The sequence below is a fragment of the Lithobates pipiens genome, unplaced genomic scaffold (genome assembly GCF_037356315.1).
Source record: "Lithobates pipiens isolate NorthernLeopardFrog02 unplaced genomic scaffold, aLitPip1_a1.2 Scaffold_70, whole genome shotgun sequence".
Lineage (NCBI taxonomy): Eukaryota > Metazoa > Chordata > Amphibia > Anura > Ranidae > Lithobates > Lithobates pipiens.
In genome coordinates, this window is record NW_027507893.1 from 304,043 (window position 1) to 330,765 (window position 26,723).

The window sequence follows — 26,723 nt, forward strand, 5'->3', positions numbered from 1 at the left end:
AGGCAAATAACAATGATGAATATGATAAACTTTTCCTTCAATACAGTGCAAATAACAATAATATATAAATGTGATATAATTTTCCTTCAATAATAATAAGTGCAATAATTCCGTGATAGTACAGCGAATTAATGTGAACATGCCTAATCATAAAGTTCCAATATATCCAAATGCTTCCACCATCCGATGTGCGCCAGTGGTTTGCCCCAGCATCTCACCTTAGACAGAGACCCCTAAAAACACAAGACTTTACAATCACTTTAACCACTTTGTGCCCGTGCTATAGCCAAAAGACGGCTACAGCGCAGACGCTAACTGCCGGGAGGGTGTCCCTGGATGTCCTCCTGTTTACTTCCCCTCTGCGCACCGCCGCGGGCATGCATCGGGGAAGTTCTGTGCTGGCCGTGTCCCCCAGACACAGCCAGTCACAGATCGCTGTAAACGGCCAATCACAGTGGCCGTATACAGCGTGATCAGCGTACCCAATGAGAGATGATCTCATATGTAAACATGTGAGGAGGGAGAGATGAACCGCTGCATCTCTGCAGTGGTCAGTGTAAAAAATAAAAATAAATAAAATAAAATAAAAATACAGTGCCCATCTGTCCCCACTGCCACCTGTCCCCACTGCCCCACCGCCATCTGCCCCCACTGCCACCTGTCTTCAGTGCCTTCTGTCCCCAGTGCCTTCTGTCCCCAATGTCATCTGTCCCCAGTGCCATCTGTCCCCAGTGCCATCTGTCCCCAGTGCCATCTGTTCCCAGTGCCATCTGTCATCAGTGCCACCTGTCCTCAGTGCCATCTGTCCCCAGTGCAACGTATAAGTGCCATCTGTCATCAGCTCCACCTGTCATCAATGCCACCATTCATCAGTGCCACATAGTGCCACCTGTCATCAGTGCCACGTGTCATCAGTGCCACATCGTGACCATCTGTCATCAGTGCCATATCAGTGTCACGTGTCATCAGTGCCACATATTGGTGCCATCAGTCATCAGTGCCACGTATCAGTGCCATCTGTCATCAGTGCCACCTGTCAGTGTCACGTGCCATCTGTTATCAGTGTCACGTATCATCAATGCCAGGTATCAGTGCCATCTGTCATCAGTGTCACGTATCAATGCCAGGTATCAGTGCCATCTGTCATCAGTGTCACGTGTCTTCAGTGCCACGTGTCATCAGTGCCACGTATAAGTGCCATCTGTCATCAGTGCCACATATTAGTGCCATCTGTCAGTGTCATGTGTTATCAGTGCCACGTATTAGTGGCATCTGTCATCAGTGCCAAGTATCGATGCCATCTTTCATCAGTGCCACGTCGGTGTCCTGTGTCATTGTCCTGGTGCTCCAGGGCCTTCAACAGTGTAATAGGCAGTCAACAAGTTAGATGTGTAATTTATGTTCCTAGAACACGTCATGGCGCTCCCTACATGTTGGGCCTCTCTATGTGGCCAAGCTGTGAAAAAGTCCCACACATGTGGTATCGTAATACTCAGGAGGAGTAGCAGAATTCATTTTTGGGCAGTATTTGTGGTATACACATGCCACCTGAGAGAAATAACCTATTACAATGACAATTTTGTGGAATAAAATAAAATAAACAATCTTCATATTGAAAAGAATTGTGGGAAAAAAATGACAACATCAAAAAGCTCACCATTCCTCTTACTAAATACCTTGGAATGTCTACATTCAAAAAAGGGGTCATTTGGGGGGTATTTGTGCTTTCCTGGCTTGTTTGGGTCACAAGAAATGAGATCGGCCACCAGTACATCAGATGTGATCAATTTTTGCATCACAGCTTGTAGACTCTCTAACTTTCAAAGACCAAATAATATCCACTAATTTGGGTTATTTTTAGCAAAGATATGTAGCAGTATAAATTGTGACCAAAATGTATAAAGAAAAATTTATAATTTGCAACATTTTATCACAGAAACAAAGAAAAATGCGGGGTTTTTTTTCAAAATTTTCAATATTTTTTCATTTATAGCCAAAAAATAAAAAACCCAGAGGTGATCAAATACCACCAAAAGAAAGCTCTATTTGTGAGAAAAAGGACATAAATTCATTGGGGTACAGTGTTGCATGAGTAATTGTCATTCAAAGTGTGAGAGCACCGAAAGCTGAACATTGGTCTAGGCAGGAGGGGTGTTTAAGTGCCCAGTAGGCAAGTGGTTAAGGTATAAGATATTTGTAACTCTTGTTACCTTTGATCAAATTACCTTTTTAAATAAATAAAGAATTAAAAAAAGTGCTATCTCAGGAAGTTACAACAACATTGGATGTCTGGGAGGATCAATGGGTACTTAATTGTATAACAAAAATGTAAAACTAATGTACCCACCACATTTAAAGACTTTTAAGCTGCAATATATTAAAATTTTTTCTTGTGTTTAGATACAGTATATTTCAAATATCATCATAGTTGGGTGGCCCAGCCAATTAAACATATTTAGGGAACGTATCATATCTGTTCATTGGGGTAAACATTTATTTTGTCATTCAACCTGTTCAAATGTCTGTCCAATGAGTTGGTTATGGTAGCCAGTACAAATTCAAATTACAGTTATTTTTAGTAAAAGCTGCATTGTTTTTTTGAATAAAAAAGCTTGGAGATACGGTACTTTAAAGGTACAAACTAATGAAAAATTAACTCATATATAATATATAAAAGACATTATTTATTTAGAAAATTAATAAAAAGTAAAGATTACAGTATTCTATATTGTCATAAGTATATACACACAATCTATCATAGACAAAAAAAGATGCATAATGATATCATGTCCAGCTTTTTCAAAATGTTTCTCCAATGTGGCTTCTTCAGGAAAAGGATGTAAAATATTTATTTTAAGTAAAGAGGAATATATTTCACTCAACTCTAGGTGTATATGGAAAAGAAGAAAAACAGTATTAATATACACAAAAACAGAAATAGCTTCACAAAATACAATCTTGCACATACATGGCTGTAAACCTCACATAAAAAGTAAATAACCCCTTGAAACAAACCCCCATTCACATTCCCCCACCTCCAATATATGGGGCGTGGGAGGGAGTTCCACTCAGAAAGCTCTCTAGATGGCCCAACACCCACACAGACAAATCCAATCCATAAAGGGCCAGATCACCCGTAGAGAGGGATGTTGTCAAAATATATTTTCAAAGAGTACATAGAGATACCTGCAAAAATGTCAAATATGTATAAACATATAGGTCATTATGAAGAGAAGGGCAAAGAGACAGTCCAAGGCAGATTAAAAAAAGTGAACTATACCTTCTTCGTCCTACTATATTGAAAACTCAAAAGATCTGGGAGCTCAGGTGGATGACGTAGGGAAACAAAATATTGACAAATAATGATGTATCAGAGCTTTCACCCATCAGGTAAAGTCTAAAGAAAAAGAGGGGGGGTTATAGATAACTTCATTCCCACTCTATTAATGACCCCACTTCGATAACCCATATGGTACTCCAAAGTGAGCCTCTCACCTTAAAAATTGCCAAGACTCCTGTGTACGGTAAACCCGTGGCCCCCAAAGACAAATGGCAATGAAAGTGCACAGGATAGCAAACGAAAACACACCAATCTACAAAAAAGATTAACAGACTATATTCCTATACCTAATTATGAATACAATAAAAGGAAGGAAATATTTAATTTCTATACTTAAATAAGGGACAAAGTCGGCGGTTAAGCAAATCAATTGTTGAATTTACCTAGAGACGAACGTTCATCAGCATCCTGAGCTCCCAGGGATTCCCAACATAGCCTAAGCCAGGTCGAGTTTAAATATCCCTCTCTGTGGCGCCAAAACGCGGCTTGTGACATCACGCCACAATGACGTAATGCGGACGGTAGTGCGGAAATCCATGAGGCACAGACTAATGCCCAGAAACCGGAAGTAAGAATAACTTCCGGTGCGCACTCTGAAACTGCACGAGAAACCTCCAGTGCAGACACCTCCTAGAGTGGAGATGGTATACCAGTTCGGGGAGTGTTTACAAAGCGAGTCTGCGCAATAACACTGGGGAGCTGTAGCTAATCCCCTCATTTAGTCCTGGATACCGGGTTGCTTGTAAATCCATCTTGTCTCTAGCTGTAACAGTTTTTTGTCTAAATCCCCTCCACGTGCATGTTGGGGCAAATGTTCCAAGCTAAAGAAACCAATGGATTTCAGGTTGAAATTATGATACAAGCCTACATGGCAACTTATAGGAGTCTCCATTTTATGTTTTGAAATCAGAGATACATGGTCCCTTATTCTACAGTAGAGGGGACACTTTGTCTTGCTCACATAGAAGGCTCCACAGGAGCACACCATTAAGTATACTGAACCAATTGACTGACGATTAGTCCTATGTTTAGGGGTCCACAAGTTGTTATCAGGAAGCACAATACTTTTTCCTTCCAGTATGTAACGGCAAAATTTACACCTACCACAATGGTACGTGCCTGGTTTTCTGGTTTTGATAATATCTGTACTCATATAATGACTAGACACCAAAGTATCACGTAGGGAGCGCAATCTTTTATAGGTAATTTCCGGGTAAGGTTTAATAAACCTGTAAATCCTCTGATCCGCCACCAACAAATACCAAAATTTCTTGTAAATATTTCGTACTTTGATGTGTTGCCGATTAAATGTAATTATGATACGTGTTGAGGTTGTTGATTTGTCCCGTCTTGGTTTGTACAGCAACATCTGTCTGTTCTGGTTCTTAACTTTGATGTATGCCTTTCTCAAGCAGGTCCTGCTGTACCCCCTGGCCAATAGGCAATCGCATAGCAAGCTTGCCTCCCTCTGGAAGCCCTCGTGCTAAGTGCAATTGCATTTAACACGCAGAAACTGACTATAGGTTATACATTTAATCAGTTTATCTAGATGCGAGCTACTGGCATGCAGCAAATTGTTACCCGCTGACGATTTTCTATATAGGGTGGAACAGAGTACCCCCATCTCATTTACGAAAATCTCTACATCAAGAAAGGTAATTCTATTGTGGTCAAAAGTGTACGTGAATTTCAAATTGTATGTATTAATCTGTAGACCATCCAAAAATCTCAACAAATCCTCCTTTGATCCTGCCCACACCATGAGGACATTGTCAATATAACGGTTCCATGAGAGTAAATGACCAATATCCGTCAACCTCGATTCATCCGAAAAGAGGTCGGATGACCCCCCCCAGGTACAGGTTTGCATAGGAGGGGCATTTGGCCCCCATAGCAACACCCTGCTCCTGGATGTAATGGGAACCCTTAAACACAAAAATGTTGTGTGTCAATATGAAACTGAGCATTTCTGCAACAAAATCATTGTACTTCTGAGAATCAAGGTCACGTTCACTAAAAAATTCACGCACAACCTCAGTCCCTTTTTCATGTGGTACCAAATTATATAGAGCCTCTATATTAATTGCAACCAACCAAGAGTCCGATGGTATTTGTAAACCATCCGTGATTTTAAGTAATTCAATAGTATCCTTAACATAGGAAAATAGGTACTTCACATGTGGATAGACATATTCATCAATTAACTGACTAGCCTTCTCGGTTAATGATCCACATCCTGAAATTATTGGGCAACCCGGGGGGCAGGATAAACTTTTGTGCACCTTTGGTAGTGCATAAAAATTCAGAGTGGTAAATTGCTTTTTTGAATAACAGAACAAGTGTATTTTTATTTGTTGCCTTGAGTCATCCTTTATTGGCTGCATTCATGGCACATTTACAAAATTCACCAAATTCCAAACAAACCCTTTACTTTGGAATTATCAATCAAACTGCATATACTGTGCAGTGGTGTATTATTCTAATTAACAAAGGATTGTATTAATTAAAATGATTACCTGATGAATAGACTAAATGAAGCAACTGTTAAAATCTCAAAACATAATTTTAAGCATTTTTAGTTTTAGTATGACGGGACTATAAAGAGGAAGTTCAATAGCCAGTGCACCACCCTTTGGGCTCCTTCTGCTAATCTTGTGTTTCTCTCGTGTTAGTAGAAGTTTGGTGAGAGACTATTCGAGATTTTCAGACTCGTGCTTTTCCAATCGTTACTGCTCATCAGTTTGTGCTTGTGGGTTCGTATCTGTTCTTCAGTACGTGTAGTCAGTTTGCATCTGGGTTTCAGTGTATATTATTATTAATAATATTATTATTATTATAGTACGTATTTGATTTTCAGTGCGTTCTTGTCCGCTCGTTTCTGATTTTCAGCTCGCTCTTCTCTGGCCTTTCCTAAAGTGTACATTATCTGTACATTATCTTTTTGTCTTAAAATAAATGTTATACTGATGTTGGCCAAGAATGTCTGTGTCTAATCTGCTTGCAATGTTATGTGCAAAAGTATTTTTTTTTTCTGTTTTGACTCCACAGTTTCCTTCAACTCCACAGGAATGGCAGACTGTGGCCTCCCAGTTTGCTGAGCTTTGGGACTTTCCCAACTGTGGATGGGCAATCGATGGGAAACATGTCCACATCATCCCACTACCCCACTTGGGGTCATACTATTTTAACTATAAGGGGTTTAATAGTATCGTATTGATGGCGGTGATGTGGGCGACATATGAGTTTTTATATGTGGACGTGGGGAAGAATGGCTGGATGTCGGATGGTGGAGTCTTGGGATTGCCACCTGTGGAAGAGAATGTTGAAAGACTCCCGTTTGTGTTTGTCGCAGATGAAGCATTTGGTCTGGATGAACATCTGATGAGGTCATTCCCCAAGAGGACCCCCACCCCCGGAGAAGAAGGTCTGGACATACTGTAGTTGTTGGGTAGGAGGTATGGATTCTGGCATCCCTCTGATCTTTAAGTTATACCTCCCTCCCTGAAACCTCTCCTAGGGATGTGCTGATGAAGATGCACTACTACCATGTCAAAGAGCAAGTTTTGGTAACGTCCTGCAGGAATGAGAATGAACACCAACAGTATGCAGAGCTAATACTTCTTCCTGACCTGTCACGGCATACCCTCCAACAACGTCACAATCTGGCGACCATAACAAAGGCCTTAAGGTACCACAATATACCCCACAAATGGAAGTACCCTGCGAAACTGTCAGAAACCTACGAGGGATCCACACACATGATATCCACCCTAGCAAAGGGAATCGCAGCCTTGCGCCAATGGGGCATAATACCTCAACAAGTACCTCCAGAGCTACAAATAACCGGCTGACAAGTGGTCTTACGTAAACGGGGCAACAAAAAGGTCACCGGTGGAACTGCATAAGCATACAACGTGAATCATTAAGATCTCTCCCCGGACACAGGGGCTCTACATTACAAACCCCTGTTCTCACCCCCTGAGTTACTTAACATGCAGTTACGTCTGCACATGAATCGATTTAACGATTCCCTTATTAACGTTCTTTTTTTTTTTTTTTTTTACTTTTTTCTTTCTACACCACATTATTGTTTCTGTTGCCAAAGCACTAGATCTGCACAATGTGAAGAGGAAACTCCTATACTACCTGCTCCAAACAAAAATAAAACATATGTTGTGAGTCCGAAATGCAGGGACCCACCGAACCAGACACTCCAAAAAGGGCACAGTGAGTACGGAATTGCACAATACACCCTGAACCTGCAAAATGACCATCACATTTGTGGCCATTAATGCCAGACGTCTTAACCACCCTGCCAAGAGTCACTCTATGTGGTCTGAGGCCCAAAGACAGAAAGCTGATATCCTGTGTGTGCAGGAAACCCACTTCCAAACTAACAACCACCCCCAATGCGCACACAGGAATTTTCTGCATGTCTTTATAGCCCCCGCGCCTGGGAAAAAAAAAGGGAGGTGTCCTTTTAGCAATATGCGATACTATCTCATTCCACCTTAAGGACTCCTTCATAGCTACAAACGGCCGCTACATCATCATACAGGGAGACATCAACTCTAAACCCTACACCATTGTGTCTGTGTATGCCCCAAACTCACATCAAGTTAGATTCCTCAGCAGACTACTCTGCAAAGTTAAATCCAATCAGTATGGCAGTCTCGTTATCTGTGGGGACTTTAACTTGATCGTAGACCCAAAGTTGGATACTTCCTCTACCAGACACAATAGTACTGCATACATGAATAAGGTCCTTCAAGCAACAGAACTATACAATGTGTGGAGATGCATGCATGGTAATGAGAGGAACTATACCTTCTCACACAGACATGGTTCTTACTCGCGAATCGATATGTTCCTAACGGATAAGTGGAACCTGCAAGACATCTCTTCCACTCAGATATATGACATTACGTGGTCATTACGCCGCTTCATTATCAATTCACGAGAAGGGTGTCTCCCCCTCCCCACCCATCTGGTGCAGCAATGTCAAATTATTACAGGAACCTAGTACTCTTAAGTTGATCTCTCAACAACTTCAGGCATATTTCCAAAACGACCAGTCTGTAGAAAGCCCATTCACACTCTGGAATGCCTATAAGGCATTTATAAGGGGCATCCTCATCCAACTGGGAGCTAAAGCAAAAAAACACTACACTGCGACACTAGATTCCATTTTATCTGACATTCACAAATTAGAGACGCTTAATAAAGCATCACCTACGCAACAACTAACTAAACAACTTTTCTGAACTCAGAGAGAAATTGAGAGAACATCTCACTCAAAAATACGATATACACCTCAGGCGCCTACAGTTGAATACACACGCCAATGCAAATAGAGCGGGTAAATACCTCGCCAACAGGATCAAGGCGGTGCGCATTAAAACCAGAATTTCGCATCTGATACACCCCACTTTACAACATAAAGTCATTAACCCACAGGACATCGCAAACCAATTTGCAAACTACTATAGTGAACTGTAGTGATGGACAAACTTCCGACGGGACGTTTCGCGAACGCGAACCACGAACGCAGTCAAAAGTTTGCGAACCGCAAAGTTCGCGGCGGACCCCATTGACTTTAATGGCAGGTGAATCTTAAAAACCTCCAGGTCATATTTTCAGCCACAAAATACTTACTAGCTGTGCACACATAGTCCCACAACATGGACACTGACATAGTTAAGTGAATCTGGGATCGACGACAAGCATTATTTTTTTATCTGTGAAATTTTGACAATTCAGGAGCGCATGAAGGCCATGGAGGAGAGGCAAGGTCTGGGCAGGCTATGAAGGGGGTGCAGGAGATGATCAGTGCCACAGTCAGGGCAGCGCAGTCCTGTGCCAGTGTCCCAGTGTGCCAACCTGTGCTTGAGCCCCTCCCTCTGCCCGGCCCTTACCCCCACCTATGCAGGGCTCTACTGCGGTGGTCCAGAGGTGCCAGTCCAGTGCTTATCCTCAGCCATGGTGCTAGCACTGCCTGCTGATTGGCTTCTCCGCTGCTATCTCCCTCACTGTCTGAAACCAGCACCGCGATAGAGACTGAGCACTGACACCAGCACCGAGATAGAGACTGAGCACTGACACCAGCACTGAGATAGAGAGCACTGACCCCAGTATCGAGATAGAGAGCACTGACACCACACCAGCACTGAGATAGAGTGAGAGCACTGACACCAGCAGCGAGATAGAGAGCACTGAGACCACACCAGCACCGAGATAGAGAGCACTGATACCACACCAGCACAGAGATAGAGAGCACTGAGACCATACCAGCACCGAGATAGAGAGAGAGCCCTGACACCAGCACAGAGATAGAGAGCACTGACACCAGCACCGTGATAGAGAGCACTGACACCAGCACAGAGATAGAGAGCACTGACACCAGCACCGTGATAGAGAGCACTGACACCAGCACCGAGATAAAGAGAGAGAGAGCACTGACACCAGCAGTGAGATAAAGAGCACTGACACCCCACCAGCACCGTGATAGAGAGCACTGACACCAGCACCGTGATAGAGAGCACTGAGACCACACCAGTACCGAGATAGAGAGCACTGAGACCACACCAGCACCGAGAAAGAGAGAGAGCACTGACACCAGCACGGAGATAAAGAGCACTGACACCAGCACCGTGATAGAGAGCACTGACATCAGCACTGAGATAGATAGAGAGCACTGACACTAGCACCGTGATAGAGAGCACTGACACCAGCACCGTGATAGAGAGCACTGACACCAGCACCGCGATAGAGAGCACTGACACCAGAACCGCGATATAGAGCACTGACACCAGTACCATGATAGAGAGCACTGACACCAGCACCGAGATAGAGAGCACTGTCTTTGGGGGTGCACACAGCAGAGAGTGAAGAGGGTGCAGATCGAGAGGATGAGGAGGGTGCAGAAAAGTAAGGCTGAGTGAGCCACTCAACCAAGCCTGGTGCGTCCTTTGACGTAATCAAACGCACCTTCTGCAATTTGCCACTTTGGCTCAAGCCTGTTGCTCCTGCCCTACCCCTACCACCCCTGTGGAAGGACCTGCCTCTTCCTCTGCCTGTCATTTTTTAAATGACCCTGTGACAAAAGTCTCTATAGAAGAGCAGTATGTATGTGGAAGAATGTATATAACATTCCGCTTCAATCGGTCGTTTTGGGGGGCCACTGGTCTATCACACCAGTTATAATACTTTTTTCTAATTGCGTTTGTCACTCTTTGTAGTATCGCTGCAGAACCGCTCAGCAGTCACAATACTGCACAGTGGAAATGCACTATACTATGCTTTCTATATTTACAAGTATTTTATACGTGTATTACACCCCTATATACTGCACACCAAATAGTACACCTATACCAGTCCTTAAAAGGACCTTTGTGGCCCTAATAGTAGCTAGCTAGTAGCTAGTGAATTGCAGACTGTCCCTGCTCCAAACACCAAACTGTCCCTCCCTACACTGAGAAACGACAGCTGCAGAATTTGTCAGCAGCACAGCAGTGCAATGCACTATAATATGCTTTCTATATTTGAAAGAAAGTATATTATACGTGTATTACAACCCTATATACTGTACACCTATACCAGTCCTTAAAAGGATCTTTGTGGACCTAGTAGTAGCTAGCTAGTAGCTAGTGAATTGCAGACTGGCTCTGCTCCAAACACCAAACTGTCCCTCCCTACACTGAGAAACGACAGCTGCAGAATCGGTCAGCACTCAGCAGCACAGCAGTGAAGTATAATATGCTTTATATATTTGAAAGAAAGTATATTATACGTGTACAACCCTATATACTGTACACCTATACCAGTCCTTAAAAGGACCTTTGTGGACCTAATAGCTAGTGAATTGCAGACTGTCCCTGCTCCAAACACCAAACTGTCCCTCAGTCACTACACTGATAAAAGACAGCTGCAGAATCGGTCAGCACTCAGCAGCACAGCAGTGAAGTATAATATGCTTTCTATATTTGAAAGAAAGTATATTATATGTGTACAGCCCTATATACTGTAAACCTATACTAGTCCTTAAAAGGACCTTTGTGGACCTGGTAGCTAGTGATTTGCAGACTGTCCCTCAGTCTCTACACTGATAAAAGACAGCTGCAGAATTGGTCAGCACTCAGCTCAGCAGTCAAGTATAATAGGCTCTCTATATTTGAAAGAAAGTATATTATACAAGTACAACCTTATATACTGTACACCTATACCAGTCCTTAAAAGGACCTTTGTGGACCTAATAGTAATATCTAGTGATTAAACTGACTGTCCCTGTTCCACACAGCGTCCTGTCCCTACACTGACAAAAGACAGTTGCAGAATCGGTCAGCAGTGCACTCAGCAATCAGCAGCACAGCAGCCAGCAGCATTGCACCAGAACCCTATATACTGTACACCTATACCAATCCTTAACAGGACTTTTGTGGACCTAATAGCTAGTGATTTGTGTCACTACACTCTGTCCCTGCTCCACACAGCAACCTCTCCCTACACTGACAAAAGACAGACTGTAAAATGGCCGCCAGATAAGGTCTATTTATAAGGTAGAGGGAATGTCCAATTGTCCATGTGCTGAAATGTCTCAATTGGCTGTCCTGTACCCCATGATGAATGTGTCATCATGGGTCAAAGTTCTTTCACAATGTAAATGCATATGTCCACCGCGTGAACAGCGCCAGTGTTACGTACATGCTGGATGAGCCTGACGTGCAGTGGGAAGGCTGTCTCGTACAACCCCGGCTCAAGTGCCACAGATGTTGCAACAGTGGTCACGAGAGCCTGGCGGTGTATGGGTGCCTGGTTCGTCTTTGGTCTTGTCAGTTCAGCTGGTGCAGCAGGAAACAGGAAGCAGGCTGGTAAGCTGGGGAGACTCTGAATACGTAGTCAGACAAGCCGGGTTTGGTAACAGGTGATCAGATGTAGATATAGACGACAGGCAGAGAATGGTCAGGATACAGGCAAAGTTCGGCAACAGGATATCAAGTAGTGTCGAGCAGAGCGTGGTTACAAGGCAGGCCAAGTTCAGGATAGCAGAGATCAAATCGTAGTCAAACAAGCCAGGTCAAACACAGGAAACCGATCGGATCACAGGAATAGGCAGTCACTGGAACAGGTATGAGCTGCAGACCAGACAGCAAAGACACAGTGCTGCTGAGGTGTTTAAATAAGGCAGCCTGTTACCAATCACTGAAATTAGTCTGCACTATTTTAACCCCTAGGTGGCAGATCCATGACAGCCAGAAGTCCGCCGGTTTGGCGAATCGCGAACACGCAAATATCACTGCGAACCGACCGTCGGGCAAACCGCAAGTCCACCCCTAGTGATCTCTGTATAACCTTAACAAAGACCCGAATTCCAGCCAACCGACACTACCCAAAATACAAATTTTTTTACGAGATTTGAATCTCCCGATTCTCTCAGAGATACAGCTAAATTCACTGAACTCCCCATTCACAATACCGGAAATTGAATCAACTATCACTACACTTCCAAACGGTAAATACCCGGGTCCAGACAGGCTTACCAATGAATACTTTAAAACTTTCAAAACTATTCTCTCCCCTCACCTACAAAAATTCTTCACAAAAGCAGTCGAGCAAGCAACATTCCCCTCTGAGATGCACAAAGCATACATAACAACTATCCCTAAGCCAGGAAAAGAACCTACAACCCCAAGTAACTTTCGACCTATTTCTCTACTAAACACCAACATTAAGATATACGCCAAACTGATAGCCAAGAGATTAGCTGATTATATACCATCCTTAATTCAAAGCGACCAGATGGGTTTCATAAGGGGGAGACAAACTTCTGATGCAACTAGGCGCATTGTAAATTTCATTCATTACGCTGAAACATCCAAAGCGCCTTCTCTGCTGTTCTCAATAGACACTGAGAAGGCGTTTGATAGGGTGGAATGGAGGTACATGAGAGAAGTACTCTCAAAGTTTGGTTTCAATGGACATATCCTTAATGCAGTGCTCTCTCTGTATTCTTGTCCATCCACACAGGTACTATCTGCAGGTATGCTATCTAACCCTTTTTATATCACTAATGGTACCCGTCAGGGGTGCCCATTACCCCCTACCATTTTTAACCTTATGATAGAACCCCTGGCGGAGGGGGATTAACTTTACTAAATCTGTGATTCTAGACTTAGGAATTACCAAAACCAATAGAGACAAATTGCAAGAGGACCTCCCCTACAGATGGAAAGACGATGGCCTACCATATCTAGGAATAACACTAACTAAATCCACAAAAACACTGGTCAACACTAACCTCAAGCCATCATTAACAAAATTAGAAGGCATCACTAAACACATAGCAAAAACCGAACTGTCATGGATGGGTAAACTAGCAGCTTACAAGATGATGGTTCTTCCACACATATTGTATATGTTTAGGACAATACCGACCCACATCCCGAACCACTTCCTCAAAGCTATATCTACTCTTTTGTGGAAATACCTGTGGAACGAGAAAAAAGGATGTTGCTCCCCCCGGAACCTAATTCCCCACAGACAAATAGGAGGTGCGGGACTGATAGATATTTATGACTATATGTGGGCGACTAGACTCGACCAACTTAAACACTGGGTCAAAGCTACTGACACACCGTTATGGGTCGAAATGGAAAAAAAATATGGCCCCAATTCCTGACCTTGCAGCGCTCTCTATGGGAGACACCTGAAGACCCTGGGATCTACGGACAATTCCTCTCATTATACAAACCTCCTTACAAGCATGGAGGTTCTTTATAAAACAAAAACGCAACAATCCTTACACAATAGGCTATAAACTTCCACTAAGATTACTTGAAGCCAAAATTCCTATGCTCTCACTAAAACAGTTCCCAAGATATGTGATCCACACCATACAAGACCTATTCCTTAACGAGAGAGCCATTTCTAGCGAACAATTAATAGAAAAATGTAGCCTCCCAAGTCAGTTACACTTCACATGTATCTGAGTAGCACATTTCTTGAAACATAGCCCTTTCCCAACAATCAGGATACCACCCATAGCTTGGCAGTTCCTCACATGTGGGCGCCCCAACAACAATGGCATATCGCTATTCTATTCTCTACCGCAGGACAAAAAAGTGTTTCCAGAAGACAAAACCGATTGCTACATGGGAAGCCGACTTAGGGAGTACATTCATGGATGACCAGTGGACAGCAGCATTCCGGACAATCCAAAAATCCTCACACTATGAGTCACTGGGAAATGACCATTAGAATAACCAACAGATGGCAATACACCCCCTGTGGGTTTAATAAAAATCTTTCCCCACATTTCAAAGTTGTGCTGGAGGAACTGCGGACAACAAGGCCACCTACTCCACATGTTTTGGGAATGCTCAAATCTGGTGAGCTTTTGGAACCAAGTATTCCATTTAATATCCTCTGTCACTGGCATAAATACACCTCCCAAACCAGCCTTAGCGATTTTACATATAGATATAGACAAATTCCTATATAGCATGAGAACCATCATTTCACACATTCTCCTATCAGCTATATCCCTAGTACTTAAAAATTGAAAAACTGCTATGACCATAAACATCACTGACCTAACCAGACTAGTTCACCAACATTATACCTTGGAGCGAGCACTAGCTATCAACTCACTGAAGTGTGTAGAATTTGACAAAACTTGGAGGATCTGGACAACCAAATATCGGAGGTTATAGAACATGATAAAGTTTTGTTTCATGACACCTACATTGTTCAAACTAAGACTACATCGCTAATCCTGATATGTGCTGATATGTGCAGATATAAGTGCTTATGTAATTGTTATTGTTTTGTTCTTGTTCATACCTGTATTTTCTTTTTTTTCTCCTGTAATGTGAAAAATTCAATAAACATTAATGAAAAAAAAAAGACTCATTATGCCTCATAGAATATACATTGGGGTGTTTTCTTTCCAAAATTGGTTATTTTGTAGGTAATTCCATTATCCTGGTGCTCCAGGACCTTCAACAATGTGATAGGTACTCAGGAAATAAAATGTGTAAGTTATGCCTTTAGAATGCCTGATGGTGCTACATGGATGTTGGGCCTCTGTATGTGGACAGGCTGTGGAAAAGTCTCACACATGGGGTATTGCCAAACTCGGAACGAGTAGCAGAATGTATTTTGGGGTGTCATTTTGGCTATGTACATGCTATGTGTTAGAAAGATCTTCTAAATTGACAACTTTGTGAGAAAAAAAATAGGTTTTCATTTTCTTTCCACATTTTCCAAAAACTTGTGGAAAGAAATTGAAGCGTTCAAAAGACTCATTATGCCTCATAGAATATACATTGCGGTGCTTTCTTTCCAAAATGGGGTAATTTTGTGGGTAATTCCATTGTCCTGGTGCTCCAGGGCCTTCAACAATGTGATAGGTACTCAGTAAATGAAATGTGTAATTTATGCCTTTAGAATGCCTGATGGTGCTACATGGAGAAAAGTCTCACACATGTGGTATAGCCATACTCAGGATGAATAGCAGAATGTATTTTGGGGTATAACTGCAATTACACCTGCACCGTGTGAGAAATAACTTGTAAATATGACAATTTAGTGAAGAAAAAATATAATATATATATTTCTTAATTTTCCAAAGCATTGTGGGGAAAAAACTGCAACTTCAAAATTCACTATGCCTCTTACTAAATACCTCAGACTGTCTTCTTTCCAAAAATGGGTCATTTGGGGGGTAGTTGTACTGTCCTGACATTTTAGGGCCTCAAGAAATGAGATCCATCAGTGCATTAGGATTGATACATTTTCAATAATGTGTAGCCTAGCTTGCAGACTCTATAACTTTCACACAAACCAATGATCATACACTTATCAGGATTTTTTTTTTTTTACCAAAGACATGTAGCAGAAAACATTTTGGCCTACATTTTCGACAAAATTCGATTTTTTTGGTTTCTTTTAAAACAGAAAGTAGAATTTTTTTTATTTTTTTTCAAAATATTCGCTCTTTTTTCACTTATATCACAAAAAAACAAAAAAGGAAGTGGTGAAGTAATTGCCATTTAAAGTGTGAGAGTACTGAAAGCTGAAAATTGGTCTGGGAAGGAAGGGGGTGTAAGTGCCCAGTATTGATGTGGTTAAAGGAATATTTTATTTTTATTGTTTCACTTTAAGCATTATTAAAATCACTTCTCCTGAAAAAACATCTGTTTTAAAAACTTTTTTGCATTGATACATGTCCCATGGGGCAGTACCCGGGACCCCAAACACTTTTTATGGTAATAACGTGCATATAAGCCTTTACAATGAACACTTTTGATTTTTCCCATTCGTGTCCCATAGACTTTAAAGGTGATCACATGTTCACATACATTTTTTGTCTGTTCGCATGTTCTGGTGTAAACCAAACCCGGGGTGGGAGTGTTCGGCTCATACCTAACCTTTACATAACATTTAAAACATTTTTTTTTGTGTTTTTATGATTATTGTTTTAGGATTTTTGTTATTGTATTTTAATTTACTTTTGCATACTGGCATATATACATTAGATTAGCATTACACTGATACCAGTATCGACGTTGATACTAAGTCTGATACCATCAAGCCACAGGGCACACCAGGGCAGGAGGTAAGTGGCGACCTCTGTCCCCACTCACTTCCCCCTGTGCAGCCATGCCTTTGTCTCCTCTATCGGCTCCCCTGCCCCACCAACGATGTCATGCCAGCAAAGCAGGGGGCGTGAGGAACCAAAGATCTGCACAGAGAGTGGGAGTCCTTTCATATTAAATCGCAGGTAACCATCCACTTGTTAATATGGTCCAGATCTGCAGCTCCTCCCACCCCCTGCCCTGCTGATAGACAGGGCCTTCTTTACCTTCAAGATAGCAGCGAGTGATCGGTTGCTTTTAATGTCTAGATAGCAATGACGGCTCTCAGTCATTGAGTTGTACGGCGGATACCTGTGATCGGTGCTCTGCTCAACTCTTGGTGACTGATGTGGAGAAGCAGATCGCAAGTGAATGGAGTGGGGTACTGGCTGTGTCTGTGTTCCTCTCAGTGCTAGCTCCCCCCAGCCAAGCGGATGTCCACCGGGAAGAGATCAGGCAGGCTCCACTGCTGCTCAGATCAGAGTACCAGCTGTCCCCTCTCTGCTTAACTCCCCCAGCTTTGAGCCAGAGTCCCTCTGACCATTCCAGGCTGTCCAGGGTCCCATTGTTCCCTGCCCTCTATGCTCCCCTGACCCTCTTCTCTTCCTGCACATGCCATCTACCCTGCACCCTTCAACCCCTTTCTGATCTACGGCAATAATTCATTAGTCTAAAAATACTGTCACTTGACACTGAAAATAGGTATAATTGGTATCGGTACTCTTAAAAAACTGGTATCGGTAGATCCTTACATTAGTTATAGTCCTTTATTACCATTGTCTCCCAATATGTGCTTCAGGTATTGCACTTTAATTTACTTCCATCATACTAAAATCATACATGCTGCAGTGCCTCTCTTTCTGTGTCCCTCTTTTGTTTGTCGACCCTGTGTGTCTCCATCAGTCCACTTCTGGTCTTCATACTGGTGTCTTGGCCCTCCCATCATAGCCAATCTGTGTCCCTATAAATGAAGGCTCTTGGCATACAATTGAGCTGCTTGATAAAAGGGATGGAGTCCTGAAAATGCATAGCGGCCCCTTTCGTTGCAGACATCAACGGCCCCAGTAGGCAGGTGCTTCCTGCTCATTCATTCCCTTCATTACTGTTGGATCTTGACAGCTGTTATTTCTCCCATGAGGCAGAGGATACAGCTGTTTTGCCTGCCAGCTCCCAGAGCAGTGTATGGTGTTCACTGTGTCCTTACCAGCTGCATGTCCTGCTTGGCTTCTTGTGGCTGTTATACTCCATGATCTTCAAGGATGGAAACTAAGTGGTTCTATAATATGAAAACATATAGCCCTTATTGAACTAAATATTGACATATTGAGACATAAACTGTTTTATAAATAATAGTTCAAATTTTGTGAAAAATAAAACCTCTTGTCCATGTTATATTTTTTGTAGTCTATTTAAGAATATACAAAAAATAGGAGAAAAGCAATATCTCCAAAAGAAGGTCACCAGCAAACACTATAATCAGTGCAAAATCAATTTTATTACAAAGAAACCCACTACTTTAATTAATTCAACACCATATGAAAAGGGGATATTTTACAAACATTACAAATTCATTTAAAAACCATTGACAACGTTGTCAATTATATTAAAAACAAACAGATGGGGCCGCGGCTGCATCCATCACACTCATACCACAGTCACCATACCTAAGATTGCAATACTAACTACTCAAATGTCCATAAGAACATTTTGTCAGCAAATTTAATCAGTAGCAGATGGTATATCTGGTATACTGGGTGGGTGAACAACTAAATAAGTATTTTTTCACTTCTATGAAGATCTCTGCCTTTCACAATTTCAATGTACAGCTGATATTGGTAGCACAAGGAGCAGCTTCTTTTCTATAGTTACTTTTATAAAGTGCATATAGCTCTAGGGAGTCACCAAATGGTTTATCAATATCACTGGGGAGTACTAGAAGTAAGGATACGTTTTCACTTCTAAACGATATCATAAACAGCTCATGATACTCTCACCATCTCCGCTGTATTGCACTTCCATCCATCAAACTTATTCCTCTACCCAGTGGTGTCTCCAGGTATAGGCAGCTGCTACGGTTTATACTGTCTTCAGATTGCACTTATAAACACATCTTTCCCCGTCTGTGTGTATCCACAATCATCATCTGATAAACGTCCATGCCAAATGCCACCACTGCTGTGTGCAGAGAGCTTTGGGTCAAATAGCTTGTGGTCCCGCTGTAGCGTGCTGACGTCACACCTGACGCGTTTCACCGACCAATTGCCGTTGGTTACTTCAGAGCAAGGAGGAGTTAGCACTGACTAGTATAAATAGGCCATCGATAATACAATTGCTATCTTTTGCTACTAGGTGTCATCTCTGCAAACTTTCAAAGCTGAACATTCAGCAACATTTTTCGCTTGCAACATGCGATGATTGTTTATAAAAGAGAGTCACGGAAATCATATAACAAATAGATACAAAGTAAAGTAAATACAAAGTAAAAGCAACATTGAGTAAACAGAGGGCTTCTTCATATTTCAATGACTGGTTTAGTCTATTATAGCTTTCTCAGTGCATTTCACAATGGATTTTATATAAAGAGACCTATGCAGAGTATATCACAAAATTGTTTGCAGTGATTACTATTCATTTTTCTAAAAATGGCTGCAGGATACATTCCGTATTCAACCCTTTTGGCACCAGGGAGTCTAAATAGTATGCCCATATCTTTTTCTTCCTAAGGAGTATATTATCAAAGGCTCCCCTTCGGGTGGGTAAATTAAGAACATAAATGCCTTTTACTAAGAGGCCCTTAGGGTTGCCATTGTGAAATTTTGCAAAATGTAAAGGGATCGGACGATCATCATCTTTTTTTGCTGATACTACTGATGTGCTCGCCAATCCTAACACAGAGTTGTCGTTTGGTCTTTCCAATGTAGATTTTATCACAGATTTTATTACATGTTAACATGTATATAACACGTGTAGTAGAATAGTTAATAAACTGTTTGATTTTATAGTCCTTCCCACCACAGGGATTGGCAAACACATCAGGGACCGCAGGCATACATTTGATGAGGGGCCTTTATTCTTGTAAGCCAGTTGTCACTAGTACTTTTTACATATGCGGAATGTACCAGGGAATCACCTACATTTCGAGACCTTCTCGCAGTGAGGAGAGGTCTGAGACCCACTATATCAGCCAATAGTGGAGAAGTGGAGAGAATCAAAATATCGAAGGAGAACCAATTCGGAAATTATTTAAAAATCATAAGAAATGAATGATAAAATTCTTCAATAGAAACAAAAAAATTATACCTAGAGGACTTAGGGAAAGAGTGACCCCAGGGGAACATCTACATACTCCTAGATTTTTAGAGATATTTAAAGCGGAATGCTTAAATAGAGGTTTGGCACTGATGAAATTGATAGTAACAGAGGAAGAACTTCAACTGCAGGAGATCCGTAATGAATTAGAGGCTAGTGCCAAAATACTGGAACATCTGAAAGATGATCCAGAATTTATCAAACATAATGAGTCTATCAAAAATGAAGTGGAGAAAATTCACAAAAAAAACTAAAATATACTAAACAAGAAAAATTTCGACAGAATGTCACTGATTGGGAGAGTGGGGATGTGTTCAACCCCACTATACCAAACAGAAACAGATCTTCTTCCAGAAAATCTAGACAATTGCAACAAAGTCAAAAAAATTGAGCGGGCTCTTCCTCTGATAGTGACCCTGATAACCACAGTTTAACAAAATCAGTCACTTTTTTAGAGGAACTCGAAGGCAAGATCTCTACAGAGGATTTGACACACAAGATGGACAAAAGACAATTAAAGAAAGGTGGAAAAGGAAATCTAGAAGGAAAAGACCCAGTAAGAGAGTCGGGTCAGACTCGGAGAAGTGGGAGATTAAGGAGCCAGAGGAGAAGGTGATTGAGAGCACCGATATTTCCTCCCCTTTTCATATGGTGTTGAATTAATTAAAGTAGTGGGCTTCTTTGTAATAAAATTGATTTTGCACTGATTATAGTGTTCGCTGGTGACCTTCTTTTAGAGATATCTCTTTTCTCCTATTTTTTGTTTATGCCTATTGGGTCAAACGAACTGCATTCATAAGTTAATTGTAAAATGAAAGAATGTGCACTAAATATTATATACTGAATTTTGTAGTAGATCCTGGCATCCATTATTATTTTTATTTAGGAATATAGTATATTTGGTACTTTCCTCTTTTTTCTTAAAGTGATTGTATAGTCTAGTTTTTTTTTTAATAACAAACATGTTATACTCACCTCCTCTGTGCAGTTGGTTTTGCACAGAGCAGCATGGATCCTCCTCTTATTTGGTCCCTCTGTGCTGCTCCTAGCCCCTCCCTACTTTGAGTGCCCCTCAGACAGCAGCAAGCCAGCCAGAGCACCGTGTATCCATTCATACACATAGCCCTGGCCTAGCCCCGCCCACTCTCTCCCCTGATTGACTGACTTTGACAGCCACGGGAGCCAATGGCCATGCTCTGCTCTGTCTCAACCAATCAGGAGGCTGAGGGGATTGTAGACATTGCGGATTGTGGACATTGCTTTAGAGAGAAGGGGCTCAGGTAGGTAATTAGGGGGGTGCTGGGGGGCTGCTACACACAGAAGTTTTTTTTATCTTAATGCATAGAATGAATTAAGATAAAAAAATATAAACCCCCACACAAATGTTCTTCACCAACACCCCCATCCCCCCAAGAGAAAAAAAAAGGAAGTACAATACCTCTCCTACTAATAATAATGTCTCTCCTCCTCCCCCTCACCTCCCCATCCCCGTCCCCTGGGCCCACATACAGTTACATGCATCACTCTCTGTCCCAGGGTCCCGGCGGCCAAAGGATGTAGTTCCCTCAACCCTCTGGGTCCTCAGCAATGAGAGTCTCTCCCTCCTCTGAGTTGATAAAGAGGTTCCAGAGAGACCATATCTCCCTATATTTCTCTTGTTTCTGAATTCCTGTCCACACCAGGTTCTCTAATCGGTTCAGCTCTTCCACCTTCTTAAGCCACATACCCACGGAAGATGGTTGTTTATTTTTCCCTCTTAGTGGGATACAAGATCTTGCTGCATTCAAAAGATGACACAGAATAGAGTTCTTATAAGTCTTGACTGGTGTTTTATGGTCATGTAACAGAAAAAAGGTTGGGTCCTCCGGAACCGCATAGTCACAAATCTTTTAGGTGATCCTTCAGACCTCCCTCCAGTAGCTCCTAATTTCATTACATGACCAAAAAATGTGTAATAGTGTCCCTTCGAGTACAACTTGTGATAGTTTTTAAATTCCAAATCTAGTCCATGCCCCTGGATCTTGGATGGAATCCAAATGTGGGAGCTCTGGATTTCTCCATAGTGGAGTATTTGGAGATAGATCCTCTCTCAAATGGTCCTATTTTGCCATGGCTGTTCTCCATATTTTTACTGTCATAATCATCGAGGGAGTCTGGCCTATATTTTAATTCACGGCATGGCAATGACTGCAGTGCCTCCACTGACTGGACCACTGTGGCCTCTACCATCGTGGCAGAGTCAAATCCATCCTGATTCAGCCATCTCCCTTCGTCACCAACTGTGTAGCCATATAATATTTATAAGGGTCTGGGAAAGCCAATCCCCCCTGTATCACCGGATGCATAAGTAGACTTAGTTTAATTCTAGGTGGTTTGCGTTCCATATAAATGTGGAAAACATACCATGTAGCTGTGTAAAAAAACTTGTTAGGCAACCACTGTGGAGAATTTCTAAATAGATACAGAAATTTAGGAAGAATCTTCATATTTATTACATTTATACGTCCCAGCATCGACATGGGCAATGCCTCCCAGATCTTTAAATTTTTCTTAAACTCCTGTATTACTGGATATAAATTCAGCATTTTAAAATATTTGACCTGTTGAGATCATATTATGCCAAGGTACTTAAATTCTGTTACCCACTTTAACGGTAGGTCTGGGGGAGCTGTGCCCTGTGCCCCTTGGTCAACAGAGAATAACAAAGACTTATCCCAATTCACTTTAAGCCCTGTAAATGTTGAAAAAATATTCAGTAGTTCTAGAGCTCCTTTCAATGAAGGACCTGCATCTTTCAAAAACAGCAACATATTATCGGCATATAGGGCTATCCTCTCCTCCAGCCCCCCAATCCAAAGTCCCTGAATATTCAGCGAGGTCCTAAGAGCCTTTCCACTGGCTCTATTACAATCACAAATAGTGCTGGAGAGAGAGGGCAGCCCTGCCTCTATGCATCTGAAATGGGGACGAGAGCCTTCCTCCCAATTTTACCGATGACATGGGTTTTTTATATATTGTTTGTATCCATTTAATAAATATTAATGGAAATCACATCCTTCTCAGTATTTCCCAAAGAAAAGGCCATTCAACCATATCTAAGGCCTTCTCTATGTCCAGAGAGGCCACCATCCTAGATCCCTCATATAAATGGTGTGTATGTATATTTGTATATAATCTACGTAGATTAACATCTGTCATTCTCTCTGGCATGAATCCTGTCTGATCAGAGTCTATCATATTCTTTAATAAAGGTTGTAATCTCAGTGTTAATATTTTCATCAGTATTTTTAGATATATATTTAATAAAGCTATCGGCCTGTATGAAGAACATAGTTTTGGGTCTTTCATTTTCTTGTATAGTAAGGTTATATGTGTATGCCTCATTGAGTCTGGAAGTACTCCTTTCAATAGACCACTTGCAAATACTTTTGCTAGTTTTGGAGCTAGTAAAGCTCCATATTTCTTATAAAATTCCACAGGAATTCCATCTGGGCCTGGTGCTTTCTCCCCTGGGAATATATGTATGACCTTTATGATCTCCTCACCTCTCCTATCCCTATCCGACAACCACCCGAGGGCTACCCAGTCCAATAGGTCTGCCATAGCTGTCGGACGGAATTTGGAGGGGAGAGAATAAGCATGTAACAGACTGTAGTACTCTCTAAAGGTCTCTAAAATCTCCTCAGGTTCTTTTACTCTTTTTTTCTGTAGGGTTTTGATTTCTGAAATAGTTGTAGCTCGATATTCTTGTTGCGCTAATCTTGCTAGAAATCTCCCACCTTTGTCTCCTTGCTCAAAAATATTTTGTCTGTTTTTATGTAGTTCCAACCTTGTTATTTCTTCCATATCTAAATGAAGTTTACAACACTGGGGTCTTGACCATATTTCTCTTTTTTTATTTCTATCTGTTTTTGCAATTCCTGTATCCTAACCTTCTGTTTTTTATTGACGGCGGCAATATTTGAGATGTATTGTCCTTGTATATATTCTTTAAATGCATCCCAGACAATATCCACCGAGGACGACCCTGCATTATTTTCTCAGTACTCCTTTATTAGGGATGCCATTTTTTCTTCTATCTCAGGGTGTGACACCCATTGCGGAGTTAACCTGCACAATGATGCACTCCTCGGGGTGGGGACACGTATTGACAAAAATAAGGGGGAATGGTCTGATAGGCCACTCATTAAGTATGTTACTTCTGAAATGTTCATTAACATTGTTACATCTGCAAATGCTAAATCTATTCTGGACTCTGTATTATAGGAGGCAGAAAAACAGGAATAAACGATTTTTCTGGATTTCTCCATCTCCACATTTCTGTTACTCCTGCCGTCTATGCCCAATTATACAAATCCGCTGAATATTGCTTAGGAGGTTTTGGTCTATCCAACTCTGGCAATAGAATTGAATTAAAATCTCCAATAAATAGTTACTGGGAGATATTCGATTATTTTCTCCATTACCTCATTCAAAATTCCCACTGCAAATGGGGGTGGTATATATATTGCTACTGTAATGTATCTTTGCTGCCCAATAGTATAGAATAGAATAACATATTCCCCTTGTATGTCTATAAAGACCTTCTCTATTTCTCCCGGAAAAGTTTTATTTACTAAAACGGATACTCCTCTAGCATAAGAGGAATATGTGGCATGGTATGCTTTTTTTTATCCAGTCTTTTTTTAAAGTTTTTAATATTTTACCCATTAAATGTGTCTCCTGAAGTATGATCAGCTGAGGACCATATTTTCTTATATATTGAAACATTAATGCTCGCTTAAACTTCAAGTTCAATCCTCGGACATTCCATGAGATTATTGAATAGCTATTATTTTTACCTGACATTATATTGGAAGTGTGGGAAGGCTAAACACCTCCACCACATCATAGAGAACGTCCATACGGTTCTTATGCCACACCCTTGTTGCACCCATCCATACTCCACCTTTACACTCCCTTCACCTCTCGCCCCCATTTCCACCCCATCCCCTTCCACTCCCCTCTCCACATTCACTTCACCCCCCTCCTCCCATCCCACCCTGTTCCTTTCCACTCCCTTCCCTATTCTACAACCCCATCCATTCATGGATGGGAATGGAGAGGAACTTCTCCTTACCCCTTCTTCACCAGTCATAGTATCTATTCCATGTTCAGTACCCAACATATCCTAACAAAACTACAAAAGACAGTCACCCTTCCATTCCATTATGGGGCGGGCTCGCTATTATTAATGGGTCTCAAACCACACCTTTATACCCCAAAAAAATAAAATAATTATATAAAATTATTTTCCTTTGTCCTTCTCTTTTATTATTCCAAACATTATATTATCAATCTAGATAACAATTACCATAATTTATCATATCATAATTATACATAGAAAAAAAAACAAGAAAGAAACACTCAAAACATTTTGCATTCCCTATTTTCCCCCTTTCACTCCAAAAAAAGGGAAAAGTTTTGATGATGTTGATATATATATTAATTATCATAGTTTATCGCATTATACATTGGGAGAAGAAGAGAGAGAAAAAAAAAAACCTTTATATTTGTGCAACACTCCTCTTCCAGCCACCCCTCCTTTGTTTCCCAGGTGCCATTCTCCTATATATATTCCCCTGTGTCCTGCTATAAAAAGAAAAAAAATCTATAAAGTATTTTTTTAATAATATACAGTGAAAAGAAAAAATAAATAGATAAATAATACACATTCTACATTCCGTGTAGCAATCTACTTCCAACCACGCCTCCTTTATTCTCCTGTGCCATACTCCTATATATATGTTTCCATATGTGTCATATCAAATATAAAAAAAAGAATGTATATTATATGTATTCTTATTACTCAATACTAGAATTTCTTTGCTTCCATTAGTGCTGAGTGATTATTATCTTATCTTGTTATCTTTCTTTCTTTTTTTCCCCCCTCTTACTTTTCCTTCCTTTTCCCCCCTTTCCTTTCCCTTCTCTCTTCCCTCTTCTTCCCTCCCCCCTCTCTCCACCTCCCCCATAATTCCATATGTGTAATCTCCCCTACACTCCCAAAAAAAAAAAAAAACGTGAATCATTAATATATCAATATGTGTAGGATATAGTATTTAATTATTTATCAGAATCTTTCCGGATCCATACCAAGTATTTTTGTTATTTATCTAGATCTGAGTCGATCTATAATCAAAAAAACGAACGGAAAAAACATGTCTCTCTTCCCCTCTCCCTTCCTCTCCTCTCTCCTCTCTTCCCTTTCTACATCCTCAGAATAAATCATTAATATAAAATGTTGTTTCTTTCCTCCTTTCCGTTGTCCCCCTGCTGTTACCATCTAAGTCTATATCAACCTACAATCCATATTCATGTGTGCGCAGAAAAAAACAACAAAAAACAAAACAAAAAAACAAAAACAAACCCAACCCCCCCCCCAATTTATATAATCATTG

At 41.2% G+C, this 26,723-nt stretch overlaps 1 protein-coding gene across 1 annotated transcript in view; it reads left to right on the forward strand.

The window, feature by feature from the left end:
- The window catches only part of LOC143959324 (voltage-dependent T-type calcium channel subunit alpha-1I-like), a gene marked incomplete at its 5' end in the record, with an annotated part of 1,279,315 nt that overhangs the window by 217,255 nt on the left and 1,035,337 nt on the right, over window positions 1-26,723 (forward strand). The window lies entirely within an intron of this gene.